Source organism: Anas acuta, chromosome 5 (assembly GCF_963932015.1).
Source record: "Anas acuta chromosome 5, bAnaAcu1.1, whole genome shotgun sequence".
Lineage (NCBI taxonomy): Eukaryota > Metazoa > Chordata > Aves > Anseriformes > Anatidae > Anas > Anas acuta.
In genome coordinates this window covers 38704292-38727955 of record NC_088983.1, presented here as the reverse complement: position 1 = coordinate 38727955, position 23664 = coordinate 38704292, and the positions used below count along the sequence as shown (strand labels likewise).

The 23664-nt window shown below is 37.0% G+C and overlaps 1 long non-coding RNA gene across 8 annotated transcripts in view; it reads right to left on the bottom strand.

Annotated features, from left to right (window-relative positions):
- LOC137857580 (uncharacterized) overlaps positions 1-23664 on the bottom strand; it is a 278206-nt gene that overhangs the window by 216993 nt on the left and 37549 nt on the right. For 3 of the 8 annotated variants that reach the window (XR_011097158.1, XR_011097159.1, XR_011097156.1), the window contains exons 2-3: positions 10017-10135; positions 8630-8698 (exon numbers count right to left, since the gene is read on the bottom strand). This is a non-coding gene — a long non-coding RNA (uncharacterized lncRNA). Of the gene's footprint in view, positions 1-8629; positions 8699-8869; positions 9043-10016; positions 10136-10515; positions 11343-15709; positions 15789-23664 lie in introns of those variants that run through there. The other 5 variants (XR_011097157.1, XR_011097155.1, XR_011097162.1 and 2 more) reach the window with 5 other exon arrangements.

Here is a 23664-nt window from a genome sequence, read left to right as displayed (position 1 = left end):
AGATAAGTATATTATGCTGAGTTTCCACTGATCATTGTTCTAAGTCAATAAGATAAATAAGATGATGTAGTCTAATTTTCCTTAATTGAGCAACCTCTAAGCTGTGTATTACTTCTACAATATGAAAGTATTTAGTCAATAGTTGGATACAGTTAGATACAGTTGGTAGGACAATAGATCTTATCTCAATACTTGGTGACATCACGTGCAACACCAGAAAGTATCAGCTACAGAAAATGTAGAAGTAATATATATTATTGTTAACTCCAAGTAGCTAAGCATGACTCTGAGACTACAAATCTGGGGAAAAACAAGTTAATTTAATAGATTTTGTTAACCTTCTAGTATTTTTCCTCTCCTAAGACCACCAGAACTAGAGCATTACTAAATGAAAGCTGACATTCTCCTGTTAACAGCAGATCTTGGTATGGCACTGCATCTAATGTGTAAAAATGATGAGAAAGTATGCAGAGTACCTTCTAGGACAAAATACTGAATTTAAACTGAAAAAACAGCCAGTCCTTATCCCTAGTTGCTGGGTCATATCCTCACTAAGACAGAAATGCCTCTGTTTTTCAGGTGACAATTTCTTATAGAAATGAGTTCTTGCTCCAAGTCTAGAATTTACTTTTTAAAAAATCCAGTGATAGTAATGTAGAGAATTAAACCTTTGGTGCAGTTTCTTTTATAATCATCAATAGTAAATTAAACCCCAAAGCCCTGAGGCAATCCATCAAAGAACCAATTGCCCTGAGCTTCTGGAGAAGGAGTGGGAGCCCTGCAGCCCTCCTTTCAGAAGGAGAAGCACCAAGAAATGAAGCTCCCCTCTGGTTTGCTGGTGTTATCAGATCACTCAGTGGTGCACATTCTGTTACTTCTGTCCATATTTACTGTCCAATGAACAGTAGCCATAGAAAAGAGAGAATCACACAATCTACTACCCTCATGTCAATAACCTACAGTCCAGCATGTTCACCTTCATTTCTTTTCCACAGCATCCCATTTGTCTTTTTCTCCCCTGCTTCTGCTTTACTTCCATTCACTTGTTCCCTTAAAGCACACCATTCCCCACTTTTCTTCCACCCATGGAAGACTTTAGAAAAATCTACATCAAGACTTGAAATCCATTTCCTTCCAGATCCCTGAAACACTGTTCTCCCATTATCTAGCCCAGGGACATGATACAATGTGGTGGCAATTGACTCCCAGCCCATTCATAGGATTTCATTTGCACAGAAATGATGTGTAGGCATGGGGGAAGGACTGGCAGACACATGTATCTGGCTTTGACATAAGGCTGTGAAATGGGATAGGTATGCAGTCCTGGATCTGATAACCAAAAAGCATTCTCATAATTATCTGTGTAGATAATTATTTTTATTAATATTATTTTAAATTATCATTTTATTATTATATATATAATATATAATGTATACATAATTATAATAATTATTATTATTTATTTTTAATTAAATGTTGATTTTTATTAATATTATTTAGAAAACATTTATGAGAACAGACACCCACAATTCAAACTCAAAACACATATTTCCAATCAAGCCTACTACATGCTGCCTTCTACTACATATGTCCACCTGAATGGAAATATTACTTGTGAAGGGACAACTGAAGCTGCAATACCTGTTCAGTTGTTCTTTCTTCTACTGAGAACGTTCTTCAGTTTCAAAGTTTCTATACAGTCCACTAACAATGGGATCACAATCAAAGTCATCCACAGAATTCAACAACCTGTGATCAGCAAGTAATGCTAGACAGCCTCCAAGCTTGAATTTGAAAGTCAAGAGTGGAAAAAAAATCCTTTTCGTGACATTTTTCCTTTTACATTTTTCATTTGCACCTAGAAATGGAAAGCAAAATAAGGCACACAAGTCTGTGCCAACAGAAAAATTTACTTTGCAATTCCAGGTAAGTGCTGCTGCATTTTTACTTCTGCTCTTCATTTGTCATCACTAGCTCAGACACAGACGAATATGAGCAAGCACAAATTACGAGTTTCTCAAATATGGAAAGTACAAAATATGAGCAATTTTTACTATCTTCTGGTGACGCACATTTTGCAAATAATCTTGTTTTACATCAATTGTCACATTGGTTATGGAATTTATGACAGAGAAGAACTCAAAACACATCACGCATTCTTTGATGATTTCCAGTAATACTAAGAGATAACCATAATGTTACCATGTGTGTCTCAGCATAATGAATTTTGGCTTGGGCTACAACATAATTTCAGTTAGACAGACACACAAGAAAATGAAAATAAATCATGTGAGCAGCTGACAGAAACTGCTGCCAACCTATCTCACATGTACTCTGCAACAGATCTGTGGTAAAATAACAGCTACTACAGTAAACACTAGGAGATAGATCTACTACCTAAAAAATAAAAAAATAAAAAAAAAAGAGGCATTCAAGACTGAAAACATAAGTCAACAATGTATTTCGTAGAACTTTCCTTCCAAGGAAAATTTGGCATGAGGAATAAAAAGGCATTCCTACACGGGGCTAGGTTTTAACAACAGACCTTGAAACATATCTGATGCTTTTTACACCAGTAAAACCTTGACACAGAGCATGACACACATAGCAGAAGAGGGCAACGAAAGGAGGTAGTCTGTTATATACTACTCCCATGCAAGCATGAACTCTTAAAAGTTGCTTGTTTTTTACCTTCTGTCTTTTAAGGAAAGTTTAAATTTATTTTGGCCTTCTGGAAAGGAATGCAAGGGGTAAACTCTGGGGCAAACACCAAAATTTCATTTCATCTGGATGTCCTAAGAACTGATCTAAGAACCTCCACCAAAATTCTTAATTGAAGTAAAACATTTTTCAGGTAATTCTATTTTGTGGCTAAATAAAAACACTGACAACCAAAGGCAAACATAAGCATTCTCCAACAGAGACCCTACTGACTTCTTGCTATGAAAAATCTAGACTGTATCCTCATGAATTCTCACAAACATATGTATTTGTAAACATACACACAGACACAACCCTGAAAAAGCTGGAGGACAGCAACATATTAAATCTGTCATCACAAGCCATGCTAGTTCATTCCTAATGCATTCATGACTAACTGAAGAAAAACAAACAAACCAAATCCTAACTTGATTACACAATCAGCGTTTCAGCCAGAGTTCTATAATAAGGTGGCTTCAAAGGTCAGGCATATAAACTACAATTTTAGAGGAGGATCCTACGTAAGAATGCTAGTTTTGAAAAGAATTGTGAATCTTTTGAAAGCTTCAAGAGAGTCTTGAAACCTTACAGATTACAAGTTTTCCAGGAAATATAAGACCAATGTCTTCGAAATAAAAATGTGTTCTGCTCCCTTTACATGGTTCTACTTGAATGTTTCTGAAGAAGAAAAACTCAGTTTCAAAAACATTTGTTAGTTTTGTTTACCTCAGTGCTGACAGAATAAGAATGTGTTCATGTTACAACAGCTAAATGTTCTGTATTTCTCTAGGCTGCAGTTAGTAAGATGTAAGCTGGAAGTCCAGCCTGAGCACCATGAGTCTATCAAATCCCTGGGAAAAGGTAACAAGTCAGAAAGCGGTCTTAAAATTAGCATCTCCTGCTCAAAACTGAAAAAAAAAAAAATCTGGCTGACTGCTGAGGAAAATAGTTCAGTCCCATTTCACATAATTGTGGCAGGTCTTCCGGGAATAAACGTCTGAACGGTTCTTCTGGCTGAGTTAAGAAGGGGACTGAAATAGACGACCCTAGAATTAATTTGAAATGAGGATTTCTTATGAAGTAATTTACTACAGCGCAAGTCAAAATTTAAATTCAGTCTGAAGTTACAGACTTTTGGCCCTCCCTACTTTACTCTCTGAATCCTGGTGTCCATAATGCCTGCATGCTGTGTTAATATTTAGAGTGTGCATGAAACACAAGAATTTTTAGCTCAGTTTCTAACCTAATGGATAAATTTTCTCAGCCTTTTCAAGTGGCAACTTGTAGAAAACTCATTTTTGCCCAGTTTTAATATTTGTGCTGCAGATGACAGCAGAGAGAGCTAGCTAGATTCCCTTTGTAATCGACAGATCTAATCAACAAAATCAATGCAGTCAATTTAGCTCATTCTAAAGTAGACTCCTACAGTTGGTCAAATAAATTGCTCTCTAAACTCCAATGATAACAATAAGAGATTAAACAGCTGTCACTGTAACTAACTCACGTCAACAGCTACACAATGTAGATAAAATCTTAGATCCATCAAATTCCACCTGTTTTTCCAGACAAAATATATCAAAACATAGAATTCATTTTTTAAAATTAGATTATTGGAGAACCATTTAATAACCTACTATACTTTAAAAAAAAATCAGATGCCTGCATAAACTTCAGCCTGTTCAGCCCGCACTGTTAATTCATAAGGTCCTGATAGCATGTGGCAGATGTCCTTTTGAGGTGCTTTACTAGGAATGTTATTTGCAGTAATATAACTGTAACCCAAGAAAATTGTGGTTTTCATTAATTTACATGTTCTGTCTCCCATCATCTCTTTTCTTCCTTGGAATCTAAATTTTATTGTTAATTGTTGAGATTTTTACAACTTTGCTTTATACTTACATGGCAATGTATAGCTAGAATGAAATGCAAATTCACAAAGCTTTTAAACATTGCCTTCATTCTAAACCGCAAGAAGAGTTTAATGCTGAAGTCCTTATCTGACTCTAAATTCACCTCTTCCTCAGAATGAGACACTCCTGTTCTTATGAAATACATGTTACCTGGGTTATGCTGTCCCCTTTACTTCCTTTATAATTTCATAATGTCTAGGTGTTGCAATACAACAAATATATTCAAACTTTGTCTAATGTACAACAATGAAAAGAAGGTTCTTATAATAAATTGTCACCAAGGGCTCCTCTCTAATCCTGGGAGTTTTAAAGAAAATAATTTCCCTGAAGAACCTGAGAAAATAAAACAAATAGGAACAAAAATGTAATTGAAATTCCCTTGCATGATGATGTTTTAAAGACTGACATGTCATACAGTTGGTATGGCAGAATTGCCACTGGAAAACCCTGGAAATGAAAGAGCAATCACACCCACAACTTTTCCCACTCTTCTGGTTAGTGGAGGTGCTACTAACGAACAGCTGCGTCAGCACATAGAACCAAAAGATAGGATATCAAGTTCTGCACCTGGTTTTATCACGTAGTAGCTGTATAGCACCTGCTACAAATTAAATTTTTTTCTAGTTATGTTTCCATGTCTGTAAAGAGGGGACTATAATATCTCACTTGAGAAGAGTGATATCAGTTGCCACAATTAGATTCAAATTACAGAATCAGTGTTACAGTAAAGGAATAGTGTCCCGCTACCCATTTTAATAAGTACGAATAGAAAAAGTTTAAACTGAAATCACATCTCCACAGGACAATCTGGTGTTTATTAAACATAACTGCTAACATCACAATGTGTGAGGGATGGGTATGGATATCAACACATCTGTAAAAGTTCAGCAGGTTGGATCCTTATTCCTTGGCAACATTTTTGAACAACTTCTATCGAATGCAATATGCTCTGTTTGAGTAGTAAAAGCTAACTGCTGCCAGGAAATAAATTCAAGATGAAAGTCTTTATTATTGCTGTTCCAGGAAGAAAGAGCTTCTTCTGGGCAGAACTGCATGAAGAGCACTGCAGGTATTATTCAGTTGTGCTCTGCTTGTCCTGTTCAAGAAGCACATGAAGGAGCTATTCCACTGAAGTAAGAGACTGCAAACATTAAAATTTTGACTTCTTCACCATGTTACTGTTTGTCTGAATAACAGATGTCTGTATCCTTCCTAAATCAGGAGGAAATTTTTCACCTCAAGTTGTACAGAGCAAAAAAGAAGGCATTGATCTAATGCACTTTCTTCTCTATCATCTTAGTGAAAAGTTCTGCATTTATAAAGTGTACCAAGGTGTAAAAAAACTTTCCAATTTTGCACTCCTGAGTAGAAAGGTACTATTACTAGAATGTAATAATAGGAATGCTTTTATGCATGCATAAAAGGACTGCAATAGGAATTAAGACACTTGTAGATTGTATCATTAATCTGGACACCTTTTCTCTAGTGATTTCTTTAAAGGACACTGCAGATCTTTTCCAGAATGTACCTTGCTCAGGGCAGGGTTTCATCTAGGGTCTCCTCTCACTCAAAATCAGCCTCTTCCTACTGCTATTTAAGTGTTAGTTGTAACTGAGCAAAAAGAAGATCCTTGTTCACTGATCCTGTTCATTCACACAGTTTCTCAACAAATTGTTCAGGGAAAAAAAAATAAAATAAAATAAAATAAACCTTTATTAGAAACACTGAAGAGAATTGTAGGAAGAAATCCTCAGAAGAGCTTTTAAGATTATGAAATAAAATTGCTAACTTGGTAAATTGCAATGTTAATAGTTATTTAAAACTAGGTTCATCAGAAAACTTTTCCCCATAAAAACACTGCAATTAAAAAACATTTTCAGTACTTCACCTCTTCCTCTCTAGCATCTTCCTTCCTTTATCTTAAAATTTTATTGTTCCCTTTGATCATGGCCCTTAACTTATTCATTTTGAGATCTGTAAAATACACATAAAAACACTTATTTACATAGTAAAAATGTCCTGCGACCAATGGTTAAGACTATTACATACCCACTGTAACTAAGAATTTTACTGTGTGGCTCACTGCATCCTCCTATGTTCAGTACCTAAACATTCCTTGCAAAAGTTCTAACTAGCATTTAAAGTACTCTTAATGGCTTTGTTAACAGACATATTCCATCTGACAGGCACTAGCCTGATTGAGTTTACCTAATGGCTGATGCACTTAAGCCTCCTGTTCTGAGCACAGCCTGTGAGCCTACAAAGATTCATTGTTTGCCTCCTTATAGGTGATAATGAAATTGGCATCCATTTAGCACTCCTGAATGGTTTCCATGAGAATTTGAAACAGTTGTTTGCTACTACTGGTATTATATAACCGTCTTAGTTTCAGCATGCATAAAAGCATGTTCTTGTCAAATACCTTATCTCCAGGATTGTATTAATAACTAAGCATGAGTCATGCTAAGCACGAGACATGTTTGTGTTTATACATGATATGCAGTAAGGACTTACTGTAAAAAAAAAAAAAAAAAAAAAAAAACAGCTAAATCTGTTTGCCAAGTGCATTGTCAATGCATTATCCTATGACTTGGGTGGCCCTTCATTTAATATGCGGTCCTGATGTACTTCTGCCTATCAGCAAGCAAACATTACACTGGAAAGTGAAAAGAGGATCACAAGAAGATTGCATTACCAGATAGAAATCTTGCCTTGTCCAGCTAATCTTTAAATTAAGATTTTAAACTTGCATTATCAGTGCTTAGTAAGCCAGGCTGCAAAGCACTGAGCATTTTGACCTGAAAGTACAACAAATTACTGAATCACAAACTCAGCACACTAGTCCCATAGATTTCAGTCTTATTAAGGAGGTGTTTTAAAGCTTAGTTTATCAGTACTAATATTTAGCACTTTGCAAAAGTCAGTCACCAAAGGAAGCTCTGAGCAAGGGCTACAATTACCTTGACCATATATCTACTGTAAGAATAACAAGAAGTAACCATGACACAGTACTACTTTTTATTGTGAGTGCTTTGAAAGTAACACAGAATAAGAGAATAAATAATTGTTTAAATGCATCTCAGTCAGAACTGGTATATTCTAATCAAGGGAAAACGAGAGGATTCTCGTTGCAGTAAATAAGAGAAACCAAAATAAGAGAAACAAGTGTTCTGACAAACTTAAAAATTTCATTGCAAAATATCAGAGAAAAGTCATAAATTTGCACTGTCCCTCCCTGTCAACTTAACAGACAGGAGCTGTGTGTGTGACCTTAGTGCACTGAACTGCAGCTACCACAACCTTCTGGATGGACAATCACATTGCTCTTTTAAGTTACGTATATAAACTGGAAATACTAAGAAATGCAAAGCAGTTCCTATGAGCATATTCATCCCCACACAAAGATCTTTGCCAGACATTTCTACAGGAGATAAAGTAAATTACATCTTTAGCAACTTTTATTGATCTATTATGTCTGATACAATATCTTACCACAAAATAGGGATATCATGAAGCTATTCTAATAAAGAAATATCTGGGACCTTGGTGCTTTTTCTGTCATCTGGCCTTCTCAAAAGAACTCTATTCTTCCACAGTATTTTGTAGTTTATTTATTTTAATATGAAAATATTAAATGTACCCCATACATATACCCCCACTCATCAATGCTTAAAACAGGATTTTAATCCTTTAAGGCCAATAGTGCATTCCAGAATACCTGAAACAGATATTCACTTCATTCTGGAAGCACCTGAAAACACCAGCACATCCCTTCTTGGCTTGAAATACACCTGCATGATAGACTTGTGCCATTAGCATTCCAGGAATATTCTGAGCTGGACAATGGACTATACTTCCAAATGAGATCTCCTAAAATCAAGCAATTAGATCGTCCAACCAGACTCTCATGATGGTGACCAACTAACTGATTAGAAAAAAATCAAGTGGGATGTGGAAGAATTGAGCTGAAATCATTGATGCCTGAATTCATTGCAGAGATTTGGATGAAGGTCTCCTACCTTTCAGGTATCTTTTCAGTAGTCACTCAGGCCAAGACTTCCAGCCTCCTCTGTTAAAGCTCTTCTAATCTGTAAAGCAAAATAATTAGATATTAAATAGGGTGAGGAGCAGACCTCAGGCAACTTGTTTGCATATGTGTCTCTGAGAGGGGCTGAGGAGCAATTCCTTATCTACAAACACTGAAGATTGTAAGTGTCCTATAAAACAGTCTTCATCAGCACACACCAGGTGAAACCCACCCTCTCCAATAAAATGACAGGACTGCAGCAGCCAGGGCCTGCAGCACTGCATGACCTGGAACAAGGTCCCCAGCTGCCACCCGCCAAGACAGGGGACAGCACTGGGGGGCTGCAGCCCACAGGTGACCAGCACAAGGGCAAGGACATGAATTAAAACAGGAGCAGCACACCAGCAAGAAGCACAGATGAGCAGACTGAAATCTATATGCATGACCTCAGGCTCCTGCACCAATCCTCACCTTGCCAGAGGAATTTGTAGAGACTAAGTGTAACCTGTGGTAAAAAGGAGTTGAGACTAGGAAGGGGGGGAGGAAGGGTGTTTGGCTGAAGTTGAGCCTTGGGAAGGAGGAGGAGAAGTGAATTTCCTAGCCAGTATTTAACCTCCACTGGGCCTTTATTTTCTTCTATAAAACAAGTCATTTATGTTTACCAACTCAGTACTGACAATCACAGACTACTTTGTTCTATACTGCAGTCGGCATCTTTAAAATAAAAAGAAAAGAAAGCAAAACAAACAAACAAACAAACAAAAAGCAACAGCATGTCAAAATAAGAACTGAATTCAGACAAAAAGCTTTTTTACATTGCTAGGACAGTTTAAAGTCACTGAGGCCAAACAGCGCCCACCCCTGAGGTTTTGGCTCCAGAAAGCGACTAACTCCCCTTATGCAAATAAACAGACATCTATTTGTTCTTGCACCTATACCTCAAAAATAAATAAATAAATAAATGAATAAATAAATAAATGTGTAAGCAGAACAACTTAAAAACTCCTGTGAAATACAGCATAAAGCTGTGAAAAGCAACATACTACTCCACTGCTTGCAGTAATTTTAACTGCAAACTTTAGAAACCCAGCTGTGTTATAATAAACAAACCAGCTGTAATCTGTAATACCAAAACTGTACAAGTCTGATCTGACTATGCAGACAGTAGGCAGGCACACAGCTCGTCTTAATGCATATTAAAAATTCTTGGCACCCCAATGCAAACAATCTCCAATGAAAAAAAATATCTGTATGAACAATCCTGCGGGTCTTGTTTGACATTCCCTTCTTCGCCCCATGATCAGTCTTCCCTGCTTTTTGTGCTGAAATGGACAGTTATTTATGTAGGTTTGAGACAAGGAGGAAAACAGAACTCTCACCAACAGTATTTTTGAGTAGTCTTGAAGTTCAGGGAAAACACTGTAGCAACTCCCACTGATAGATAATAGTCATGTGCATCTGCAGCTATACACATGCTTCTGTATGTCTTTGATGACTTCTGAGGAAAAATCACATCAAAATTTGATGGTAGCAACATGTTCAGTATTAGAATTTGAGCTGTCATTTTAATGAATGAAATGGCCAGGCTGCCAAAAATTCCATAGTTCTAATTTCCTAAGAGACAAACAAACACAGCTAATTAAAAATATACTGCCAAGTAGATTTGAAATAAAATTTAAAACATATAAATATGTTATATAAATTATAAATATCTATGGGACTTTTTTAAAAAAGTCTTGTATGTCTGAAACTGACTCCTTCCTACCAGTCTGGGGATAGAGCTTCTCTGTAAAAGAATATAACAAACATTCCTTTCTTGTAACTTCTTTTCTCTCCATCAAATTATAAGCATTTAAAACATATAGCACACATACATACAGCTACAGTAGCTTTTAATCAAGACACATTTTTCTTGCCATTTCTTCAAAACTCCAACCAGTAGAATATAAGTTATTTCTTCTACAATAGGCAAGTCACCGCAGTCACAAGGAACGTTTAAAGAGGAGAAAATGACATGATATTGCAAGAATAGTTTCATGTTGTCATGAGCGTAGATTTAGCTCAAAAATAGAACACTAACTTGACTACTCAAAGATGCTTCACAAATAAAACATTTCCCTAACAAATACGTAAGTTGCAACACCCAGAAAGTCCCAGAACTCCCAGGAAATCTCTTGTTAATGGCACACCATGACTAAGCTTTCTAAAAATGGTCTCAGAAGAATGAAGGTCAAAAGGAACAGAAAAAAAAAAAAAAAAAAAGACAAAAATATATATGTGTTTTGCCTTTCCTCTTCAATCAGTGTAACTACACACTGAACCTCAGCAGATGCATACCCTGTCCCTTATGTTTCACTCTATCAGAACAGGTTATAGCTACATCGCTTTCTCATGACCTTCCAATATCCTACCCTGCTTGTAATCCTTGCACTATGTGACCTCAGGAAATCTCCATTCAATTCACCCAAACACATTGACTCTCTCCCCCCGCTTCTGCATTTTTCCTGGTTCTTCTACCATGAAAGCAATGTTTTTCCATGACCCAGCAGTTGGATTTAGGGGACATCAGTTTAAATCTAGCAGTGTTTATAAGAACACATAATGATATTTATACACTCAAAACCAACCTTTTGTAGCCTCTTAACCTTCTCCCAAAATTCTAAAATGGGCTTCTCCTCCATGAGACCAAGATAATAAAACACAGCCAAGTCATGCTATTGATATTATAAGCCAAGAACATGACAAGATTATTAAAAAAAAAATAAAAATAAAAATGCAATGACATTTTCAAAATGCTTCAATGTTTATTTCAATCTGTTTAGTGGCCAAATTTCCCAGGGAAGTCTAATCCTGAAGTGACACAAAGTATACAAACTCATGGGAAGCTTGTTTTCTTTGATGACACTGGGGGTTGTCTGAAAATTCCTGGCACTTGAAGATCCTTATTTTGAGGATCTCTCTAAAAGGACTGAAAGCAGTCGTAGGAGAAATAGTCTTGAGGTATAATCTGTGCAGTACATCATGGGAGACCTGAGATCATTTTCACGATTTAGCAGACAATCCATTTCTATGGATTGTCTGTCTTTAAAATCTGTAGACTGAGGAAAAGTGATACGTCATCCACATCTCTTCACGTTTTGGAACCTGTGATTTATTTATTTATTTTTTAATCATAATAATTATTTTTTTTTTTTTACCACAGTACGTCAAGTACAAATAACACAATCTCAGTGGAGACCTCCAGGACTTAGTGAAATACACATACACATTTCTCTCTCTCAGCACCCTCCAAAAAGGTACTATTACTGGAGCAGTTACTTGTTAAAAGTGAAAGTATTTTACCATGCTAATCATTTAATGAATTAGATTAGAGAAACTTCATGTCCTCTTAAGATCATCAAAGCCGGAATTCTTTCCTGCAAGTCACATTCCAGCTTTTCACACTTCTTTAATTCTTTGCAAATGTGGATTATTCTGGTTGAAATTGTGAATGTTTGCTTCAGGATGATTAAATTATGAGATACTGAGTTTATGATATCTGTAAAACACTCAGGTAAGGCCTCTTAAAAACACACTAATTCTCTGATGTGCAAGAGAGGATTGAAATAATTCAATAGATACTTTGTTGTAGATTCAGTCTGCACTGGCCATGCACAGTCCTCAAATAGAGCACTTGCATTTTAGATGAATTAGAGCACAGGCCAGAATAATGTGTGTCAAGATGTAATGTTTACTGTATTTCCCACACTTGCAAACAGTTGCCACTGGGGGGTAGGGACAAGCAAACCAAAGGCAACTAAATTTTCATAAAACACTGCTCAAATCCTGCCAATCCTAAAGCCAATAAGACTTCTGTCCCTTCTTCCTCCTGAGTTTAAACCTATTTCCCTGTTTTTTAACAATCTTCTCTACGATGAGATTAAGTGTGCCAAATTTCAGGAATGCCAAGATTTCTCTTCCAGCTAGATATTGTGGGTGCAGGGGTGGAGATGGCGGTATAGTGTCAAAATTCAAATTTATAGCAGAGCTGTGGTCCAACTTCAGTTACTGAGTGATTACTGCCATTCCTTTAGTAACCCACTTTCCTCCTCATGCTACACCATTAGCATTCTGGAATATTAATTAGTGGCTTTGAGGTCTTTTCCCAGTACCTCAACTATGTCAGGATTCTTCAAAATAAGAGAAGAAACATGACCTTTGTAAGATCCTGGGACTGGCTGCAGAAATAGATCTGTTTCATGCAACCACATCTGGGAGGAAAAAAAAAAAAAAAAAGTATGATATTATTTGTACTCAGAACGTCTAAATTGTTACCAAAAAGTTCAACAAAATATATATGTATCCCTTGGGGAAGGGAGTTAGAGAGGTGTCCTGTCTTGTAAAGAGACCCTAACGCTCTCCACTTCAGTGTGTGACGTTCAGGACAGGCCTCACATGAAGTAAGCACAGAAAAGCACAAACTCAAATACTCCACCCTGGGAATACACTCCTAAGAATATCCTTCAGGAAGACAGACACACAATGCTGCAGCACACCAAGGGAGGGATGGAAGATGGAAGAGCTCTGCAAATGATCACCTGTGCTGGTACCAAGCTCCTCTGCCTGCTCTGTGCTCATGCACATTGGAAGAGCAATTCCTATGGCTGCTTCAACACTCTGGGCCTCAAGAGGCTCACACCTTTTCAAGGGTAGTGCATTTTTCTTCCTAAATGAAAGGCTTGGTATGCTGGTGAGAAATTCACAAAGTTGCCTGTCAAAGCAGTTACCTATGGTGTGCTGTCACCCTGTGACTTTGTCACATCTTCAGAAACTGGAATTACACTAAGCCAGTTTCTAACAGCTGCTGCCTCCCACAAATTGATTAGCTGCAGATATGATGTCTCCACTAGCTCTGCTATTTATGCAAAAATCTAAGTTCTGCCTTTGGTACCTCTGCCAGAAGTTTCTTACCATCCAGTGTCAGACTGGTATCAGGCATTTGACTTCTGACCTTTTATTTCTGATACACATGGAAGATCGGTGGTCTGTGTTATTCCTTTCTTTATTATTTTCTTTCTTTCTTTCTCTTTCCTTTATTCCTTCCTTCTTTTTTTTCTTCCTTTCATTTTTCATTCTTTTTTTTTCCCCCTCTTCCTTCCACCCTTTTATTTATTTATTTATTTACGTGACTGGAACTTCTAAATAAACTGGAAGAATGGAACTACAGAAGCAAGGTCTTTTCTGCTGCTGTGTGGGAGCGCTACTCGCTACCACAATAACATAAGGATTTTAGGATAACAAATCAATGAGCTGTGGTGTGATAAACAACCATGTGTGTTAGGATAAAAAGATTAAGGATAAATTGTGACTTTGTTCTTTCTGATCATTATTTTGCAATAAAAACATTTTAATTACTCTATAAACACTAAAAAAAAAAAAAAAAAAAAATCAGTTGACCTCAAGAAGTGCCTTAAGCAGCAAGGGACAGAAACGACTGATTAGAAATGATAACTCATCTGTCACGTTCTGAATTATAGGAATGGTCTGTCACCATCTCCCACTGTTTTCCAGTTGTTTGCTTAATGGATTCAGGAGCAGTAAGAATGGTTTACCCTACAATATAGTGAGCTGGAGCTAACTCCATCTACTCTGGTTTTGTTGATTGTTTTTTTTTCTTCTTCGTCCCCTTCTGGCTTCTTATCTACCACACTTACACCTATGTTCTATGATAAACTGTATGTTACTGATGTCACCTTTGATCTTGCATTCAGCCCAAGGGTTGAAGGTGAAATCAAAGCTGAGGTATGTAATATGGACTTACTAGATATAGATACATTAAATAGGTATTATTTACCAATTTTTGAGTAATTTAAGTAACAAAACAGAACTGTATTTTTTCTTCCCCATCTTTAATTAAAACAATTTAACAGATCATTCTCTATAAGCTGGAAGAAATTCAACCATGACATTAAAAACTCATATGCTTGCTTTAAATCTGAATGAACATTTTCAGATGAGTAATAAACTGAACTGATGCTTCTTAAAAATATTTATATTATACATACATACAGACATATATATATATATATATATATATATATATATATATATGCATGTCTTCCTCACTTTCTGGAAGCAAAGTTTGTCCAGCTTGCAATTATTTAAACAATTTCACAGCAGAGAGCCAAAATACACACGGATATTATAAAAAAAAATAAAAATCCAAAGGAAGTTTTTACTCATAACCATTCTATTCAGTCACCCACAGTTTATCTGATTTAATTTAGTGAGATCTGAAAGTGATTTCACTCTTTGGTGTAATCTCAGCTGTAGAGTTACATCCTAGATAGTATTCTGACAAGCTTCATCACTTTGACTTTATGACATTTATGTAGAGCAGTCTGTTTTGTTGTAACACTATAAAGCCTAATTCTCTTTGGCAGAAATTCATGGAAATATTGGTAAAATTAAGAATGCATTTCAGCATGAACATCGTAAGAGATCAGTATACACTTAATATTCTGCAGAACTAAAAAAAAATAATAATAATAATTTGGTTTAAAAAATAATCACAATCTTGGTCAAATTACTAATTCTAGCAGCTTTTGACATGCGTATAACAAGAAATGGCTGGAAATATGTACATTGACTTTAAGTATAAAAAGGAAGAACCATTTCTCAGCAGGAAGTTACAGAAGAGAGGTTTGTGATTTAATGTATATTAAAAAAAAAAAGAAAAAGAAAAAAACACAGCTGAAATCACCTCCAGGTGAAAGGGTAAGTCCGCATCTGGCTGAGCATGAAAGGAATAAAAGACTTGAGCTCTTCTACCTTCTACTGAACACTTGCATAACAGTGATAAAACTGTCCTGGGGTTATCTCACAGCAAACTCCCCTCAATTCAGTAAAACTTGTACAGACATGCTTTATTTTTAGCATAGACTGTTTCACTTATGTATGTCCTTATCAGACTGAAACAGCTTTCTGCACTTTGCTGACAGTCTTAACAGGGACCAGAATATTTTAAACTACATGACTTACACTGCTGATACACACAGAGTTTACAAGCTCCACCCAACCCCCTATATCTTACTTTTTTAAAATCTGTTAGAAAAGAAGGGATTCATTGATGAGCCAACAGCCTGCATCAAGACCTTGGAAGGAACTGCCTTCTTAACCACTGATTTGACTTAAATTCTGGCACAAGGATACACCATCATATTTTTCAACCACACTTTTTTTTTTCTCCTGTAGTATTTGAAATAAAAATTGTCCTAAGCACACAGACAAATGAAACACAGGTTATAAAGGACCAGGACGACCCAGCTAAAGAATCATTTTGGATTATGTTAAGGCATTTAGCATAAATGCAAAGCATACATAATAATTGTAAGGAAGATCCCTTGAGGGGCAAGAACAAACATTTATCTACTTACGAAATAGGATCATGCATCAGGAGGCTGAAAAGAGCTGGCGGAAGACTGGGGTTCTCTTTACAATATTCTGCATCATTGACAGAATTATTTATTATGGAACAGATCCACAAAGGGGGCTTAACATTACCACCATAACACCTACCTTTCCACCACCTCCAGTAACTTATAGCCGTGAACAAGGCAATTCAGCTCCTGTTTTAAGGCATTGCAGAGTTAGGCAACTCAAAAAGCAGTTCCACAAAAGCAGCACATCATTTAGAAAGCCTTTAAACTAACAAGGAAATGCTTTGCAAAGCTACAACCCTTCTCTAGGACAGAGGCATTTTTCTTTAAGAGAGAAGTGTGATTCACAATTTTCCAAGATTTTTCCTGGAATTCAAAGATTTTTTTCTTGGTATTAGTATGTATGTATGCTAATGGTTCCTCACAAACCACATCTAGAAGAGGCCACAGAGTAGTATGGAAGATCTTTGTTTCAACTCTGTAAAACTATGCCCATTTGAATGTTTGCACTTAGGGTGTCCAAATTTGGCTTTCTCACAGAACACGTAAATAAATCACACATAAATCGCAAAGTCACAATGATTCTCACAGTCCTGAATGAATCGGCCTGTTTTTAGGGAAAGCAGCTGTAAACTGAACACACTCACAACAACAGGGCAGTGGAAAAGATGGGGTATGATGATACCATTTTTACAGTTATTTTTTTTAAAGCAGAACCATACCTAAAGCCTATGAGATTTGACAAAACCAATGTGGTTGGTAACTTGTCTGAATCTTTGGAAGGGAAAGTCACTGTAAATTAAACATTCTTCAGTAAGTGCACTTTTAGGCAAAGACGCTTTTAACCTTCTTCTAATCAAAGAGCTACTATCAATTTCTATTCACAGCAGGCTGGTTTTGTATCAGCAACAAGGATACAAATCTCTCAGTAACAATCAGAATCAGACAGTCTCTCTCATCAGTACATCAGACAATTTTAAAAATATGTAACCTTCAGATAACTGATTGCACATCTCTTACTAATAACCCTCTCAAATTAAGACCTTAAAGATGATGGCTAGACAGGACATGGAATTACATTGAGAAATAGTCAAAGACTTTCACTCCTACTTTTGCACAGTCTGTGCAACTTCTGCTGTGCTTAATGAATCACCCCACTACAAGTCTGGAAGCTTGCAGGGAAAAAAAATAAAAATCACTAAACAAGCTAAAGACTGAAATTGTTTTTATCTTTAAGAGACACTGTGCATAACTAGCTTGAGTGGCTAGAGTAATTATGTCCCGCCACTCAGCTACACATTTCCTGAAGCACTTCCTTCTATCACAGTCAACGGAATTTGGCAGGGATCAAAATCAGGTCACCTCTAGCTATGCCAAGTCTGCCCAGCTTGAGCAAAGAATGATAAATGAAAGAACCCAGGGAAATCACTTCTGCCTCTCCCTAATCAGAAAAACAAATATCATCTTGACTATTATAATTTCTTCACAAACTGAGTACAATGATTCAGTAAATGACATATCAGTCAGAATGAACCTTTGGAGTATGTGTCAGCACACCGGTGACAAAGATCATGGGGACACCTGAACTCATATGCTTTGATGGCAGCTTTCCTTCAGTACTTCATCCTTATTGTACCTGCTCATGTATCAGCATCTACAAACAGTACCTTTATGAGGAGCTGTATTTGTCCAGTACTCTGTGATACAAGAATGCCTGAAAATATACCTATGTCACAACTTCGCAAAGTACCATTACATGGGAAAGAGAATGGACTTCATTCTCTGGGTTATTTAATGTTTGATACCTCTCTCAAACTCAAAACTGTGGTTTGATTTAAGATAGTTCTGAGCTACACCAAGAACTACAAAGTCAGCCTTGGTGAGCTGGCAAGAAATACCTAAGAGGATCCAGCTCTAATGCCACAGAAAACACCATGACTATATCATTTAATTGTAGAGGTTAATCCGTATGTCTGCTCCTCTCCCTACTGTCTGCAAGTTACTTTGTCCTCTTTGTAGCCTGAAAACTGAGTAAATAACCTTTAGAAAGAGATTTGAGTCAGACTACTCAAAATATGAGTAAGTCTTGCTGGAAATTTTTTTGGGCCTTTCATTATCCCAATTACTTTAAGGCCCTGTAACTAGACATTTTTTAGTGCAGGTATTTTCAGTTCCCAAGGACTTGAATGTTGAAAAACAAAAGGGATACAATTCTCTGCTGTTTAAGGCATTGTATTTGAAGCAGAAAAAATTGTGCTGCAATCCTTTGGCATGGCAATCCAAGTCCAAGAGCCCTTATCTTGTCCCATCTTTTTAAGCAGCTGTTCTTACACACTCTCCTACGGTCATTTCATGATTTGGGAAAGATGAATTTAGAGTAAATAATATTTTTTGGTATGGGAACACCAAAAGGATGACTGGTAGTTTACATTGAGGAGAAAGAAAAAGTAAATGGGATGATATAATTCTACATGAGATTAAAAGCACCCCGTGACATTAAATTACTCCCACATATAATATATATATCCCACAACATTGTTTGCAACTTCCTGTGATGCTCTATATCTAGAACTAGTATGTTTGGTATGTATGTTTCTGTCTATATACAAAAACAATATGAGAAAGATATGGGGGAAATACAAACTAATACATATTATTATTCTTTTTAAAAAGCATCAGCTTTTTCATAGGTTCCCTAAAATACATTAAAGTACTGGAAATTCTACTGGTTTCTAGCAGTTATCTAAAAGTGAGGAATGACCCAAAGGTGAAATACTGGAAATTTGATGTTGTTTTTTTTTTTTTTTTCAAGATATCTTCACTGTAGTCTTGACTGGAGGTTACTTTTGATATTTTTGTGTGTTTATTTGAAGAGAGAACAAGATCAGGGAATACAAGATGATACACATAAATAGTTATTCATATTTGGATTCCCCTGCTCAGCTGCTTACACAAAATAGAAAAATATGGCAGCATCTCAGATACCAGCCTAGTTTGAAAAAGGTTTGAAAGGTGACTGTCAATTCAACTTAGTCTTGCACTGTTTAGATTGTAATAATATCCAGGAAGATGCAATCTACAAATGCTCTATGAACTTTCACATCAGAATGCATTACCAGTTCTAACTGGTAAAAAGCTAAAAGTTCTAACGCTTTTGCCAGTATCCTAACGATGTTTTCTTCCCCACTTTTTTCATTGATGATGAATTGAAGAAAAGATCTCATCATATCTGTCTAATCACAACGTAGACTGCTTTACATGTAAATACTGAACAGGTTTTGAATTTAAATAGAATCAAAACAATTTGTTTTCATTTCAACAAGGCAATTGATGCACCTTTTGCCAAGCCAGGTCAATATTTCCTTGAAGTTTTCAAGCAGTAACAAATGTTTTGTGCTTTGGTGCATGAATTTAAAATTAGCCAGGGTTTCATGTCATTTTTACTGTATGGCATTTTATATCTATTTTCAGGCACCTGATTCCCTCCAACACACAAAACATGACAGGATAAGAATCAATATGGAATTAAATTAACTGTGAAGATAGGACAAATTTTTGCTGGTGATTTTGTTTGCTTCGTGAGCCGAGATCTAACAAAGAAGAGTATTAGAAATGAGTCATTAGAAGTGAGCAGTTTAGCTTCTATCTCTGACTCATTCCCAAAGAAGCTGGCTGCATGTATATGCCAAGGCCTCCTTTGAGAAAATAATGTATTTTTTAATTTATATTGTTTCTCTACGTAAGTATTGGGCAAGAGTTTAATCTCAAAAATATATTTTTCCAGAATTTAGTTTATTAATAAAATATTAATAGGTGAAAATATGCAATTCAGAAAGCCATCCACCACAACACTTAACGAGAAACAGGAACGTAAGTTTATTAAGTACTCACATGATTTGAGCAATACCACTTCTCTTAAACTGTATGTGAATTATGGTTGTTGGAAGCAGCTGTTTATTGAAATACACTGTTTGGTAACCTTAGTAATACTCCATTTATTTATTTAATGCCCCACAGGTCAACTCCTCAGGCTTGTGAACCTGAGGGCAGTTTCTTAAACAGTAATAGAAAATGGTTAAGAAAAATTTTTTATGTTGCTGTGTATTGAATGGTGTTATATATGTCCAATAAAGACTTTCAATTTCTGAAACTGTTAATCCGAGAGGTTTCAGCAGCACTTAACAAAAACACAAAACAAAAACAAAACAAAAAGCCCTTGGAAACAAAGTTAATTTGTCTGGTTGCCTGATTGATCTAGGAAATTCTTGCCAAACTTTCATGGCTTACAGTCTCTTCCAAATTTTGAGTTCTTTATCTTTTTTAAATTACCCCATAAAGTGACAAAGCAGTACATTATGCTGGATACCTCATCAACAGAAGTCTGTTTTGGGAACCACTAAATTTAAAACTGTTACATGGCACTTTGCCCTTGACCTGTATCACTTGGAGAGCCAAGCATACACACGTGACTGAGAGGCCTGGCAGTAAAACACTGAGCAACATCTCAAAGAAAGCTGTCATTAACCATGATCATTAAAGGCAGGGCACCTGAAGTTTCTGGCTCTTTTGAGACACCTCCTAAAGTGCTTGCACACTGATAATTCCAGAAGTTTTGGTATCTTTCACCCACACATGGTGGGACATAAAAGTAACACGTTTGTGATTTGGTCTGCTTTCCTGATCAGGGAATTGTTCTCTCCTTCCCTGCAGTCGTTATCTAACTTCTGCTTTCTTTCAGGGCTTTGAAGTTTTCTTCTCTTTGTAGCAACAGATTCAGAACCCCCAAGATTTTGAGAAAAGGCAGTGCAAGAGAGGCATTTCCATTTTACTTCGAAACAAACTCTGATGTTGCTTAATGACAGCCTGCAGAAGGGCTGAAGCTGCCAGTGCCAGCAGTGCTGTTAGTTATTCTGCTGCTGGCTGAGGGCCTGGGGCCAGCAGGGCACAGTGATGGTGTGAGCAAGAGGTGCTCAGTCCCTCCCATTCCAGGTGCAAACCCCTCCTGGCAGCTGATGGGATCCCTCCACTCAGGGCTTCTGAGGCAAGAAAGAAGGAACAATACTGCATGCCTGTCTTTGCACACTGACAGCAGACAAGCCATGGCAGATGTCCACTACAACAGGAAAAGCCACCTCAGTAACACCACCACACTTCTCGCAGCCATACACCCCCTGCACAAGCCCTGGGGCACAACCTGGGGCAGCAGCAAGAGCTGGCTAGAAGAACATTTCTCACAGGCTTGAGCTACTGGAGGCTGCTACAGAGGGGAGATGAGACCTATGTAGAAGACCAGCTTCCTACTCCGGCTTTTCCAGCTGAAGTTCCTGTACTATGCAGTGCTCAGGCAAGTTGTGAAAAAACAGAGGCATTTCTTTCCCTTCCCCAGGGGACCCTGCAGAAGCCCAGACATGCTGTCTGAGGTCTCCTGGAAAGGCAGTATCAAAAAACTGAAAGCTGTCTCGTTTATAAAGGTTTTGATGAAACCTGTGACAAAACCTATGACTTACAAACAAATTGCTTCCTAAGAATTGTCTTAAATTGGGCCAAAATAAATATCCTCAGTTCACATTTCCCAAGTGGAAATACATAGCTCAGCAGACACACTCCAAATACAGTGCTCTTTCCAGGGCTGTGGACATCTTCATCCCCTGTGGGACCTGACACTGCAAAGGTGGGCAGTCACTGTGTAATCTGTATCCAGTTGGCAAGAAGGATCAGTGTTAAAACTGGGTGAAAAAGCCATAACAAAAATGTGGAAGCAAGATTAAACTCTGGGGATTCGAGGGAGATGGTACATGACCCAAACAAGCTAGATAGTAGTGACCAAACAAAGGCTGGGACCAGATCAGAGACTGAGGTTTGGATAAAATCTAGGACAATCTTGGACAAAAGAATAATGAGCGTCAGATTGGAATGCAGAAACTGGAATGCAGAGACTAGGCCTGACTAAATAAAAGGGACCAGACAAGGAGTCAGGATGGGGGAGAGACAGGATTGTAACAAATACAGGCAGAAGATGGGTAGCAGAGTTTAAGGTAGCAAAATCTGGACACAAAAGCAAACATCTTCCCAAGGATGCTGCTGTACAAGACGCCAACTGGAACCCCAGACTCTGAATTTCACCGTTTCTCTAATTTGTGAGCATACTCATCAACAGGAAGACTGTATACAATGTTGCTATCTTATTGATAGCATATAAAACTTCTGTATTTCCACTCTACAAAACCCACTTTCACCCACCCCCATCAGAAGAGGACTCCATCCACCAGTAGGAGAAATAAGAGCTGATGCCACATTCTCAAACACTGCCCAAAATGAGTGGCAACTTCTGATCTTATTGCTTACACATTTCAATGGGCTTTCTCTAATAACATCCTAGTTCCCTCCTACTAAGATGTTGTGAAAACCAATGAGGCGTTTAAGGACTACAGCTGCAGACAACAGAAAAAATCCATTATGAAAACAGCCACTTGGAAGACTGAACAGAAATTCAATAGCATGTGGTACATACATATGCCCATGCATAAGGAGACTGAACTTATGCCATTCCCTAATTATTTCAAATGTCGTACAGCCCTTTAACATCACATATCCTGCATATCTCTATATTTAGACTTAGATGGACAAGTTATGCTTGTTCGTGAGCATAAAGAACAATACAAAGCTGAAATGTTAATCTTCCAAGGCCTTGAGGCAATACAACAAGTTATATTACCTTTACATTTTCCAGGCAAAAGTTACGAACAAAAAAGAAAAAATGCTTGAAGTGTCAAGAAAATATACAATACCGAAAAGGTCATTCTTCTTAGCAGGCACTAAGAATGTGCTTATAATATTTGGAGGATCCAAGTGACCTCTATTTCCTAGAAAACACGTAACCTTTAACCGCAGGCACTTCGGCTGGATATTCAAGCAATCTGTGGTTTTAGCATGTCAATGATCTGCAGTGAGCTAGGAAAAAATAATCATGAATACAAGGATTTGTTTCCCAAAGAAAATTATTAGCTATTACTGAATAATAAAAATATCTATAAGCCAAGAGTTATTTTTAGCAGCAGACAGTTCATTCTAAGGAAGTGCAACCAGATGTGCGCCAAGAACGATAAACGGAATGGTGCTTTATGTGCACCATAAACATGAAGCAAGGATTGTAGTCCCATGTGATAACAAGGGAACAACAAATGACTATACTTTGGGGTACCAGTAAATCCAGTACAGTTTCCTGTGTATTAAACTTCAAGGTAAACTAAGGTCATCAACTTCGAGAAGATAAAGTGAGTATTTTAGTCTTTTCAGTAGATGAAAAACCATCATCTATTATTTGCAGTCCTATCTGCAGTCCTTGTACCTGGTATAAATGTCACTCCTTCAATAAAATGTTTTTAATGAAGAATGTTCTGCTAAAGCTGTACAGCCAGAAGAGTATCTGTAGTTTTCTATATAGATCTATAGCATATAGTGTCCTACAATGTTGATACAACATTGTTTGTAAACTGATCTGCATTTTTTCTTTATAGTACATTTAAGCACTTTGGTTCTAAAACAACAAATTGAAACAGAAAGCTTTTGACCATGTAGGAGTTAAATACATATTTGTATTACAACAAAT